Consider the following 15,172-nt stretch of genomic DNA (forward strand, 5'->3'; position numbering starts at 1 on the left):
TAGTAGTACAAAATAAATGGTAATAGTAAACAGCTAAATGAAGAATAATATTATAATATATAAAACAGTAAAAAAAAATCATTAATTAACAAAGAATAGCTAAAAAATAAAATATTAATAATAATTAAGACAAATTAAAGGCCAAGTATACATACTGTCTAAACAAATAACGGGACATTGCAAAAAGATCAACATGATTTATAATACAGTTAGCCAATTATAGAGCTCTAGGAAAAAACGAGGTGGAAATATAATTATTTTTGCAGAGAGAAACATGAAAAAAAAATAGATTTTCTTAATACGTGAGTTTTTACATTAAAACCAATGAGAGATAATAATTCCGGAGAATAAATATGACCATTTAATAAGTCACATAAAAACATACCATATACCAGATACCTAGATCACATTACCTACACATAACATAATACTCGTATTTTATAACTATATACCTAATCAGTGACCTGGGGACGCCGTCCGACTTCCTTGTGGTGTCTCGGTGCTATATTTAAACTGAAGCTGTCTGAAATCAAAATTATTGGTCATGTATCCATCATTACACAACGATGATAACTTCAAACACGTTATTCACGAACTTTCACACAAAAGTCAAAAGTGTAATATAAAAATCCATTAAAACATAATATCTATGAAGGTTATTAATATACTTATTATTCTTTTGGTACAAACAATGAGTTCAAAATTATATATATATATATATACATCGTACCTATCAGCGTTATATAGTATATTATACTGATAAAAAAATATTCAATGGTTTTATGGGGTATAAGGTAAATAACCCACGTGCCGCATTCTGGCATTCAATGGACGCGCATCGCCGCTACGGGCGTTAAGTTCAATAACTTCATTTTTCCCCCTGGTGAAAATTCCATTATATTATTAACGTCACTATCGCACCTGCGATACATATTATACATTTTACTCTCGAGATACGAAAATAACGCCATTATTATTTTCTGATTCGTTCACATGAAATATTATTAATTTCAAGGGCGTTTGAACAACAATATACATACCAGACGGGTCGTCGTCGTTGTCGTACAAAGGCTGACGACATACCGTATCATCTCGGGTGCTAATTATTGATTATCGTAATCTTCGCAATCCACATGATAATAATATTATATTATAGCATAGGTATTGTATTATTAAGTAAAAACCAGAAGTTCTCAAACTGCCGTACAAAAAACTTATCAAATTGATGCATTATTGCATCATTATTAATATTTTGAAAACAATACCTATATCAATTTGGACAAAAATGCATTTTTCTTGTTAAATTATTGTCAGCCACGCGATTAATGCAATTTAATATAAAATATTATACATACAATTGGAAATTAGAAAATTATAGACCTAACCTAACCTCACCTTCCACAAATAAAATACAAAAGATATACTTTCATAAACGGTCGTGATTTCTCATTACTTCGCCTATTCTTATTTAACTCTGTGTTTGGTTTAAGGTATGCCAATGCCATTCAATCATAACAGTTCAGTGGAACGCTAGATATTTTGACGACATGTTCTGTTGGCTAAACTTGTGTAATATACATAATGTAAACGTTTTGAAAATGGATCTTGTGACTTGGAAGAATCTTTAATTTAATTACGAACCCTTTAAATATGAATATAACGACGATACCAAAATTATTTTTAGAAATTAGACTGAAATTTGCGATTGCTTACCTATTTCAAGTTACGATTTGAATTTTAAATATTTCATTTGTTAGTTTCGTATGTTGTACCTATTGGACAATTTTTTTTTAATTTTAAATTTTTGTTATAAAAATCACTGTAACACTATTTGACCTTGTGTAGTAATTCACCGTCTGAGAACCGCCATCTATGTCCATAATAATATCATCCGATTATAAGGGCCATCCAGGTGGAATTTTCTATTTGTTTCAATCTGCGAATTCAAATTATTATTATAAATTATAATAATACGTACACGAGTCCTGCAGTGTGATAACAACGATCGTTGTCGTTGTTGCGTTTTTGCTGTACAATAATATAATATCCATCGTGTCGACTGTCGATACTATAATATATTATACAACACGCCGTGCAGCGTAGTTGCATACCACAATAATATTTGATAGCACGATGGCCTCGGGGAGGTGTATTGTTTTTCGGGCATACGACGACAATGCAGATCTGCTACGTATTGTAAATGCAAACTCGTATAATACGATGTCTATACATACTTCATTATAGTATTATACGATGATGGACGCGAATAATACACGATACGATACGTTGACGGTATTTACAGTTAGGGCGGGAGACGATATTATCTATATTATTATATAGTTATCCTGCTGTATATAGTGTCGGTCTATGGTTATTATAAAATAAACCATCTCGTCATCTCAACGATTTTGTTCGTCAAGTGCTGCTGTAGCTGTCTTAAAAAAAATCACACGCGATAAGTCATCGAGAGCAAAATCGATCTTTTAACATGATTAATTTATTATCGGTAAGAATCGTTATTATACATATTATTACTTTTATTATATTATTCACTCATATTCAGTCATACGTCATAAAATTGTCTCTATCTGAAATGCGCCATCGATAAACTGTGTGTCCGTGTGATAATTATCTTGCTAATAAATGTTGTCCATATGTTCATCAGGGAAAAAATTATATTTTTACTTAATTGAAAATGAATAATTTTAACGAAAACCATGCCGTATTTAATAAATAATATTTTCTATCAAAAATATCGCTCATTACAACATTTTTGTAAAAAATCGGCAGTTAAGTAGTTTCCATATGAAAAACACGTATCGTCATTATATCTTTAAATGCCTAGTTCAAATACTAGTTGACGTGTAACAATAATAATGCTGCGCTCCAGCCATATGATATCATCACTTATAAATCTGTAAATAATAATGAAAAAGGATCTATTAAAAAAATTCCTTTAGCGACCTTCGACTCTGAATATTCTGATCGATAATAAATGTCTTGCACATGGTATGCTTTTCAATGGGAGGTTTGTATTAATACATAAGGGTGAAATCAGTATATACTACGAATTATAACATTATCAACGTCCGCGTAAATTACTAGTTACTACCTCAAGCTCTCCGACACAATCACCAATTCATAATTATTTACAAACCATGTAAGTACTATATTAGTTTTTAAAGTGAAGTGAAGTATACGCATAAGTGCAGTTCATTATACAGTAATGTTTTGATATAACTTTGATAAAATATAATGTACAGTGATTGCTACTTATTTTAATAATAATAGTTCAGTTCTACATATAACATATATAGTAAAGATCAAAATAAAGTTAATGTATATTTGCTTTGTATGTAAATTTGAATGTAAATATTGGTGAAATAATTTTTTTTTTTTTTTTTGAAAACTGCCTGATAGCTTTTTTATTAACGATCAATGATCTTTAACAATACATTTCAGAGGTATACATAAATATAAGATACTAATGAATAATATTTTGTAGATATATATAAACAAAAAACATGTTTGGGTTATCACTCCCAATGGAGAGGGCCGGCCTTAGTCTAACATTTTATATACTAAGTCATATGGTCTTCGGCGTTTGAGACGCCTTATGTCTTGAGAGTTGTCAAGTAGTTGAATTGCTGCTGGATTGGTGTGTTGATTTAGCCTTATCTCGTGTTTTCGGGCGAATTTTGTAATCTCTTCCTGGACGGAGGGCATCATCAAATCTCGGTGGATAGTGTCATTTCTGTCGTACCGGTACGCTGTGATAATAGTACGGAGAGCAATGTTTTAACAGCGTTGAATAATCTCAATATTGGACTTACTGGCACAACCCCACAGTTGTATTCCATAGGTCCATATTGGTATAATTATCGCTACGTACAAAAGACGTTTGCTTGAAATAATATATTGAATTGTTTTTTGTCCGTTTTCATAATATTTTTTTTTTTTAGTAAACCATTTATTAACTATAATAAAAATACTAGTACAATTAGTACCTATACTATAATAGACATTTTAAACATTTTAGGTTTAGCTACCTTCTTTAAGCATAGCTTGAGTTGAAGGTAGCGAGTTATTTACAAAGTTATTTCCTTAGAAATTAAAATATAGCATACCTATACAATTTACAAATATGACAAAAATAAACAACAAAAACAAATAAATAAGAAGTTATAAACTAGATACTTGAATTTACAAATTAGTTGTAAAAACATTAGTTAGGTATTTATTTATATTAATATTATTACTTAATCTAGGATACCTTTTGACATTCATTTCTAGGTAATTGAAATAAGTTGGCCCTAAATAGTCAACAAATTTCTGACCAAAACATTTTTTTGAGTAATTGACATTTAGATTGTATTTTAAAGATTCACGTTTATTTATATTCGGATCGAAATTTGGAATTATTTTTTAAAGAAAAAGATATTTTTTATATAACAGATTTAGCGGGAGTACACCCAGTTCTTTGTAATTTTCATTAGAGGAACTAACTCGATCTGTTTTATTTAGAGAGATACGAACAGCTCTATTCTGTAAAGATATTAGTGGTTTTAGTGTTTTTTCAGATGCACCACCCCATATAGTTATACTATATTGTATTTATTGTATTTATTTAACAAAATAACTTATATGTAACAGTTCGTAAGCGCATAATAATATTTTGTACATGGATATTCCATCTAAAGTTGCAGTCTAGCATTAGTCCTAAGTATTTGACTTTTGTTACCCTCTTAATTTTAAAGTCGTTAGAATCGCCAGCTATATGACTATCATTATATATTATTAGTTCCTGATTTGAAAACTGAGTACAATTATAAATAGAAAACGCAATAAAAACAGTTTTATCATAATTGACAGAATTACGATATAAATATAATTTGGTAACAAACAATAACGCATAATATCAAAATAAGTTATAGAATAATAATAAGTTTGTAATTACATAATATGAACATAATAAAATTATTACTAATTAATAATTATGTATTTACTTTGACAATGAATATCATCGAATACATTTTGAAATCCAAGAATTTATGTTTTCAAAAAAACATTTTGATAATGAACTTTAAATAATTACATGTTGTAATTTAAACATTGAATTAAACAATATTTTAAGATAAATGATTTTTTTAAATAGTTTCAACTAGTCTTATTATGCTGGTAATTGATTGAAAGCTCGACTAGGATAACCGAGTACCTAAAAGCTAATAGCTATACACAGTTATTCATGCATGTTTAATATAGTAAAGTTTTCTAAGAAATTACTCACGATATTATATTTCACGTTTCATAGGCACATTGTCAATAAGCTATATTAGTTGATTGTTGATATATAATATGTTTTTGTCATGTTCAACCGAGTGTCTAATAACGTGACTTATGAGCTGTTTTACCACGCGCTTAAAGATGTTTAATAATAAATGAAGTAATACAAATAGTCAAATCAATTAAATATAAATGAAATGTAATCAAATAACTTTACCTAGTTATGTATTTTCAGAATGAATCAGATTTTATATAAAAAAAAATACATTTTTCATTACAGTTTCAATTAACAATATATTTTTATAAAAGATAGCGTTGTTTTGAAAAATTATTTAGATAGGAGAATTTTTATGTAAAAAATATAGGTTCATGATTTTTAAGACTTTCATCAAAGTTCTAACTTCAGACACTTAAAAAAATTGAATGTGAATTAGGATCATATTTTTTTTTTAAATTCCAGTAAGCATAAATTAAATGATATTTAGAAAATGTTGCTATAATAATATTTGAGGAAATTTCAAGTTTCTAAAAATTGTTCATCTAATATTGATGTTTCGTTTAATATTTCAATTTTTTGCCCCCATAATTTAAAACCAGAAATCATCAAAGTTCAATATTGAAGTATTTAATTGTTAAAAAACATTGACCATTTTAAAACGAATAAATTCATCACTTTACCCTTTCTAAAAAATAAATATGATAAATAATTATATCAGACTCCCGCAGATTTATTACGAAACACATTTTTTTTTTTTTTTTTTTTTTTATTGATCATTTACAACTTCGGCAACAAAGGCCATTAGTTATTTTATTTTTTACATTACGTTTGCTTACATGTTTAGATTTGGTTATAAATATTGGTTTGCTTGAGGAAGTTATAATTAAATCTGCGTTGAGTTGGTGATTGGCTCCAAGGGCTGCATCGAGGTTGTGTGATATCCCGTATTTGATCCTTTCTTGATTATACTGAAACACATTTTGTGCCAGGTTTTGAATAATATAATTAGTGAATTCCTCATAAGTCTTTATACTATAACTGATAAAGTGATAGCCGATAACTTATAAGAAACAGTGCTTGAATTTAAGAAACACGCGGGGACCTTATTTTTATAAAAATATTTTAGTTTATCTCTTCTAATTAATAAGAAATTTAAATATTCCGGTAGGTACGGAAATTTATTTTATATTATATTCTTGCTCCCCCCTGTTTTTTTTCCATTCTAAGCACTGTTAATAAGTGATAATAATATATTTGGTTGTTACTGGTAAGTTTATACACGTTTAGTGAATATTTTAATAAATTCTTACATTTCAGCTATTTTTGTGGCTGACTACTGCAGTGTTGGTCGTTACTGGTCAATATTACATAAGCCAGCAAGTGCAAGTTCCAATAAAACCGTATCCGTATGCTTATCAATATTATAAGGCACCCGCCGCACCAGCTGAAATTGTGATCCCACCGACTACACGATATCTGACCGGTTACGACGTCTTGCACTCTTATGAACCTGTCGAAAAACACGGTTACAAGTACTCGTACTAAAGTGTTAAATTAAAAAATATATATATATATATATATATATATATATATATATATATATATATATATATATATATATGTATATTGTATATATAAATTATATATATGCAATAATATTAAGGTATAACCTAAAAATACTTATAAATTTAAAATCTATTAAATTATGAGTGAAGTATACTTCCAGTGTTAATATATTGTATTAATTCATCATTTGTAATATGTATGTTACATAATATCACACGGGTAAAATAAAAAAAAACGTATGCAGGAATATTTAATTTATTTTTAATTCCTTTGCCCCATATGTTAATAATTTTACCTACGATAGTAAAATATGGACCAAAAATTCATTTTATAACGAAAACATAGTACATACTCATAAATTACAGTAAAAATATATTTTAAAGTAATACTTAAAGATGATAACTTTTACCTGTACGTTTATAAAATTATTTTGAAAACAATTAATTTTTTACTATAGGTATTTATTAAAATTTGTATTTTTATAATAAAGTGTGCGTTGTAGTTTTTATATAATATATTCTATTAGATTAGTTTATGAACAACTGTATTCATAACTTTATTCTTACTTATAACCTTCAGTATACTCCAATTTATTTATTTAAAATGTTGGTAACTAAAAACGGCGTAGTATATGGGCAATTATAGTTACATAAATGTTATGCGAACACAGACATATTATTATTATCAACACAGTATTCTTATAAAAATGGATACGGCGATAACCAGTATTAAATATAAATTCAAGAAATACTATTGTTATGTAATTAAGTACACCATTCTAAAAAAAAAATATTTTTATTTAAGGGAGCTATCATTTAATTAAAATTATGTACCATATTTAAACAATAAAATACATTATAGTTTATGCATAACAGTACATGTCACACACAGCTATAATAATAGGTAATGAATACATCGAAATTAAATTATTTTTATACCAGCTCGAGATTACATATTATATTTGTTTTTAGTCTTTTAATTATTATTTTATTTATAATATTATTAAAATTACATTAAGTTTTTGGAAATAACAATACCTATAATACAGAATATTATTAGATTCGAATAATTTTAATTTAATTTTACAATAAAATAATTTAATTTAATTATTATTTCAACGCATGCATTTATGACTGCGTTCTAATAATTGTTAGTTTATAAAATGATAGGTAATATTATATATTTTTAATAAATAAAAAAAAAAATGTAACAAAATCAAAGCTGTTAGATATCATTGAAAGACATTTTTAGGTACGAAATTTTATTTTACTGTGGTCATTAGTTAAATAGATTATATCCGATGAAAATACATTTTTCAAAAATCGATTCATCAGAAATATTTTTAATTATTATTTAATTTCACATTTAATTCCCGGCATTATAATTATTAAGAATTAGGCATTAAACGTATATAACACTAGGTACTTCGAATTGTCGAAGATATCCAATCATCGCAATATTTTCATAGGTATTCAACGAATTTATCATAAATTCGTATTGTGCTTGTACGTATATACATAAAAATTGAATTGTTACAAAACTTCGAAGTGTTCCAATTGGCAATTATTAATAATTATTGTTGAAAACAATCAGAGGTAGTTAATGGGTTTATGCAATATACCCGTGCTGAACACTCTTATATTACGATTGCCATTGATTATTAAGTACATATATTCATAATATTATAATTAAAACTATAAATGTTATAAAATATGCATTGAATAAACGTGTAGTTATACTCGTATATGATGTAAGTTTAATGTCCAAATCGACGTGCATACATAATACACTACTACAGCTGCTGCGTTCTATAATCTTCTATATTGTATATTATATTAAAATATTATCACGATTGCCAAAAAAAGAACTACCTACCATGAAAATAATAACTATATATATTATATATAAGGTGTAACAGGACTATTTAACAAATTTCCATTACAAATATTAATATATTTTTTTAAATATAGTGTTCAGTTAAATAAATACGAAAACCATAATATAACATAAAATATAAAACATGCACTCACAACAGTGTACTAACTAAAATTAATTTTAGTGAATTTATTACCATCCAATTTATTTAATTATCATTGTGATACTATTATAATTAAAGAAGATTCTATATTCAATGTTGATTTGAATGGTCTTGCGTGATACGTATGTTTATAAGTTTTGAAATACTAGTTTTGTTTTCACCCTCACAATTTCCCGCAATTTGTATAGTTTGTTATGCATGATTAAACATTTTAAACGTACCTATAATACATTATTGTCATATTTAGCTTATATTATAAAACACGTATCATACGATTATGCATTTATTGTGATATTTTAAAGTATAAGGAAATAAAAAACTAAGTAAATATTATAAATTAACGAACCCGTATTCATACGCACGCATAAAAATGTTTTCGTGCAACGAACGTATAATTGGATTTAAGTATATGCATGCTCAATACGCATGATTTATTTTCACTTGTATTTTTTTACTCAGGTATACCCGTTTTCAAAAGGTAATTATATTGATACACAGTACACACATAATATAACTATCATGGATTAAATATAAGTGTAATAATATGTTTAAAGGTTATAATAATATATTTGTACAGTATTTAAATAAAACGTACCTATCGAAAATAATTCATTTATTGTAAAAGGTAGCTACTATAAGATAATAATTACCTACTCAAATATTTCAGCAAAAAGATTTACGATAGCGTAATATAAGTAATATAAAAGGATTCAACATTACAAGGCAAAGGCTTTTACACATGGCGCAAATAGGGGGGGGGGGCTTAGGGGGTATTAGCAACCCCAATTTTAAAATTAGCACCCTCAAATAATGATTGTGCTTATGTATCAAAAACTTCTTCTTTCAAAAAAAAAGCACCTTTAGTTTTTTTTATTGAAATTGCGCCTATGCTTTTACAATTAAAGTTTTATATAAAAAAATATTTATTTAACTAAATAAAATATTTAAAACACATATAAAACAATACAATATTGGTAATTTAGATTTTTAAATGTCAGATACATTTTCCTATCGATAAAGGAAAATAAAATATAAATTGTTAAAATTTGTTGAAACGTATTGTGAAATAATTAACAAAATTCTACAAACCTACCTAGATGATAATGTATACTTTTACAATTTTTATGTTTGAATAACAAAAGTTGCATATTGACAACATATTATGATCATCAGCTCAATACAATATTATTATGCACCTAGGTCCTAAAATCAGTTATACGTTGATCTACGAAGTTATTGAAACGCATTAATGTTATTATATAAAATGACACACTAATTACACTGATTTCTACATTATACTTTTATCGATAATAATTATTAATTACTTACAATAAATTTGCAGTGATTTTGCATGATGAGTTGATATTACGTATATTTTGATCTGTGATGTGAAGAAACATTAAAAATAATTGTATAAATATTTTTAATAGTTTATACATTTTACCGCAATAATAGAATAGGTACAAACATATACATAATATAGTTAGTTACTAATGTATTGTTAATTCTCATTTTTATGTCGCAACGTTGGTATATTATAATAAAAAATATAGATTATATCAAGTACAGATATTAAATATACCTATACAACCCTTTCAAGTTATACAACGATACATAATTTCATTGTTATGTTGGACTTAAGTAACGTTCAAAATTAGGTAACCACAAACCACTGACATTAAAAAATATGTATATATTGTAATATAATATTTTATTATACCAACTTGAAAACATAATATTAATTATTATATGAAATATTTTACTCTTTATCCGTGAACAGTAAGAACACAAACAGAAGTGAATTATTATCTAAACACAAACAATACAATAATAAATAAAGCTTATAATGTAAAAATAATAGTAATATAGAATGATTTGATAAATAGGTACCTTTTTTTTTTTTGTAGCTTATTCTTGTTAAATGGAATTCATTCAATATATCAACTGAAAATTGTAAAACAACAACTAATAGTATTAAAATTGCGAATAGGCCATATTGTCATATAAATGCAGGGCCGGGCCGAGGGCCTGGCAAGGTGGGGCGCCTGCCAGGGGCGCAAAATTTGATACAATTAAATTTGAAAATCTAGGAAGGGGACGCAAATTTTTATTTTTCCGGGAGCGCCGCTATAGATCGGCCCAGCCCTGTATAAATGTATAATAACTAGTACCTACGTACAATATTTGCTATTTATAATGCTTCAATATAAAAATACCATGATTAATGATTATATTATAATTGTAATTATCATATTTTATTCATAAAAATTGTATGATAAGTATAAAAAAAAGACAAACCCGCTGTCGAGTCTTTAATGATGATAATATAATAATACAAATATTTTTTTCTTAAATATATATTATATACCTATAAGTACATACATGAAACATGTATGGTGAATCTATAATCGTTCTTTAAGCTTAACACTATGGTTTTTATTGTTTGTTTTTAATATTTTAATATATATGGATAGAAACCAATTGATTTTTAATCGCACTGAGTATTAGCACAACTATCACGAAGAATCTTGCATTGCATTTTCAAACTTTTTAATTGAGCTGTTATAACATTTATGGAAAAAAAAAAACTAAAGATCAAAAATTTCAAATTCCTAAAAATATCTCAATATTAATTTATATTAAGTCTAAGAATTTTAAAATCATAATTTATATGTACTCAATGATAATGCCTACGCAATTATATTCATTTAGAAAATAAACTAAATCCACAATGCAATGCATTTAGTCATGAGTTAATTCACTTTAAATGTGTGCAGCCATGTGATTGACAATATTTGTTTATGATATAACATAGTAGTTACATCGTTTTTGTGCCTTGAGGTCGCGGAGCCACGGGGGACATTAAATTTAAATTTAGTAATAATAATGAAAAACGGACATATACCTAATAAGTAATAGGCATTGTTTCAATTTATACTACTGATGATTACTATTTACATGTGATACAATATAGGTAATTAGTAATTACCAATTGGTAGACACAGTAATTAACCATTAACAGTATTAAGTATAAAACTATAAAGACATAATATATTATATTTTGCGTGTTATGTAAAGGGTATATTTTATCGTTTACAATTAATTTTATCTTTATTTTTCAGTATACCTGTATTGAAATTTAAATAATTCAAATTCGTTCCACAATTTATTCAGTTCATTGAGTGTTCGGGGTTTTAAAAGAATACTTTAAATAGTGGATTTCTTTGCCGCTGTAACTAAACATCATACATTATACCTAATATTGTTTAAAAAATTCTTGTATTGCCTTTTTCACAATAAAATAATTATACATACAATATACATACATAATATAATATATATGCGTGTATAATAAATAAGTAAATTCTATCATGATAAATTATCATAATACGATACGTTAAAATAATAATAATGTGATTGATTGTATTGAGTCGGTCGTCGTCGAATGTAACAAATCTTTGAAACGCATATTTTAATATTTAGGACATCACACACGCGGATATTCCCAGTATAAACGATTGTAAAAAAATGTACACCATATAATAATAAAATAATTTTATGTTGTAAAATATACCGAGAACGGGTTGCATCATTGCCAGCTAGCTCCTCGGCGTCGTAGCATGAACGTGTGGCATTGAGTCGATGACCTACTCGCCGGTCGCCTGTCGGGAAACCCCGGTCGTAATACAGCCCTGGACCGCCACCGCGCCGTGAGATGCAATAATTGTTGAAAATCCGATTAGGCATAGATCGTTGGGAATGTTGGGATATACCCAGTTCGACATGGTCGCCGAATGCTAAACGGGCCGAGACTGTTCCGTATTTAGAAATATCAAAAAGAAAATAAATTATAAAATACCAAACACAATATTATAATATATTATTACCTGTTATGATTTCAATACGCGGGTAGGCGTATTTAATACGCAGAATATATCGGAATATTTCGAAATAATCACTGATGTACATTGTACATTCGTGTAATAACTTAAAAACGTAAATTATAAGTAAATCGATTTTTCCCATACTTAGTATATAATATGTTCAATAATGTAAATCAATAAATCAAAAAATGTTTTTTGTAAGCAATCGTCATTTAGATACTACATAACACATAATGATTGATATAGGTATTATTCTTTGTATTGTTAATTAAAAACAAAAACATAGAACATTTGTATAATATATTATGTGTTATAATAATAGATATTTAGATATTATACAAATTAATGCTTACCCATTAAAATTATACCATATTCAAATTGAGTACCTATATAATATAATAAGTATTAATGTAATTGTAATGTAATGACCTGGTCGTCGAAGAATTATTAGATTTTATTCATAATGTTAAAATAAAACAATAATATATCATTTAAAAAAGTGTGCCTTGACAACATTTTAATTAAGTAGTATTAAAAATAATTTTTTTTTAATTATTTTTTTTATTAAGTACTTGCAACATGCTTTATCAGAAGGTGTAATTTTTTTATGGAATACGCATGTCGATGGTTTTGTATTTGAATTGGCTGAAATCAGTTTTCTCGGATCACCAAATTTCAGATTTTTCTTTTTTTCATATTTATGGCAACAATATCCATTAATATTTTTTCCTCTCATTAATTCACATTAAAATGTATTCCAATATTGTACTACATAAAAGTGAAAGGTCTATATACTATATAGAATATTTGGTATCATGGATTTAATATAAAGCATAGTATGTTAATATTTAATCATAATTTCCTTATTATGATTATGATAACAATATTTATTAAATTTGTATTTACTCTGATTCACGGGCATGCTAGTGATTACGTTATTAACACACAAACAATAAATATAATAATATTATACAAAAACTTTATATTTTAACTACGAATGGAAATAATTTTTAGGTGCAATGTGCCATTTTACTGTACTGCAAATTGTAACAACTCTGCAGAATATAACTACTGTTATACAGTATACACAGGTCTAGTCTAAATTATTCTGTTATCTAGGTATTATATAATGTATCTAGTATGTGTAGCTTATTCAATTGTACCGATATGATACAACAAACTAAAGTATCCATTTTTACAGTAAGATTTCAGTGGCACATTGCGAATTATGTAGACGAAATGTGTCGTTGAGAAATCCATTAAAATCTCAGCTAAACTGAATTATGACCGACGCGTTCTATATGTTATGCGTTTCTTAATCCGCGGCCATTACGCTTTTCAATCGCAATTGTGTAAAACTATGTATAAATTGTAATACAAGCCGTATCCCGTGTATCTCTTTACATTGGTTTAAATACTATACCTACACTACCGCACCTGTACAGCAAGTAACTATATCTGTAGAATAAATTATACATAAATATGTATAAATACTTAAACTGCGTTTTATTCAACGGGAAAAAAATGACATTAATATCGAAATACAAACGATTGTGTTACATCACTACACACTTGACGTTTCGTGATTGCCTAACGGGGTTGTTGTTACATATTATATGTATAATAATAATAATTGTGTTTTCGCTTAATAATTTGAACGTTTTGATCTACATTAACGATTATTATAATTTAGTCCTCAGAAATAACATTTTAAAATTAATTGTTTCCATATCTATTCATACAGAATTATGAATTTTTCATGTGATTTAAATAATGGAGTATTATATTATTATGCAACACGGTTTAAAGTGCAGCCGCGATAGAAACTAATAAACATGATCCTACGATACGTAAAACATGATTTAAAAAAAAATTCAGAATTTAGAAAAAATTAGTTACGAGACAAAACCCGTGTATAATTCTAAATTGGCTTACCAACGGGAAATTGTTATGTCGAAGTCAGTGTATATTCCGCTGTTTTCTTTTATTAATATTAATTATTCAACATATTTAACATTCAAATATACTATGATCCGTTCGGTGATCGAAGCCAGCGTAAAAATTAAACGATAAGTGTTAAAATATTTTCGTAATCTTTTAAGATATTGTACAACTGACCTAAAAAAAAAAATATGTAGGTAAGGCAAATACATATAGTTATTACTAATTAGTGCATATAAGTACATATATTACTTTGTAATACATAACATTATCGTCTATGGAAATTTAACCACCAATATTGTTAACTTCAGCACGGAGTTGACAATTTGTTATACAATGTATATCAATACAATATAAATAACATATAAATAAAAAAGTATTTTATAATTTATAATGCCTATATGACATATTACTATTGTCACCATTCCGTCCTTCTATATGGCACGCTCCTTGATTTTTCCT

At 26.9% G+C, this 15,172-nt stretch overlaps 1 long non-coding RNA gene across 1 annotated transcript; it reads left to right on the forward strand.

The window, feature by feature from the left end:
* Positions 1–2,349: 2,349 nt before the first annotated feature.
* Positions 2,350–7,096, forward strand: LOC149056557 (uncharacterized). Its single transcript, XR_016191106.1, has 3 exons — positions 2,350–2,506; positions 6,599–6,840; positions 6,885–7,096. It is a non-coding gene; the product is annotated as an uncharacterized LOC149056557 (long non-coding RNA).
* Positions 7,097–15,172: the final 8,076 nt, after the last annotated feature.

This window comes from Diuraphis noxia, unplaced genomic scaffold (assembly GCF_037042655.1).
Source record: "Diuraphis noxia isolate RWA-SAM2 unplaced genomic scaffold, SU_Dnox_SAM2 contig0003, whole genome shotgun sequence".
In the NCBI taxonomy this organism is placed as follows: domain Eukaryota; kingdom Metazoa; phylum Arthropoda; class Insecta; order Hemiptera; family Aphididae; genus Diuraphis; species Diuraphis noxia.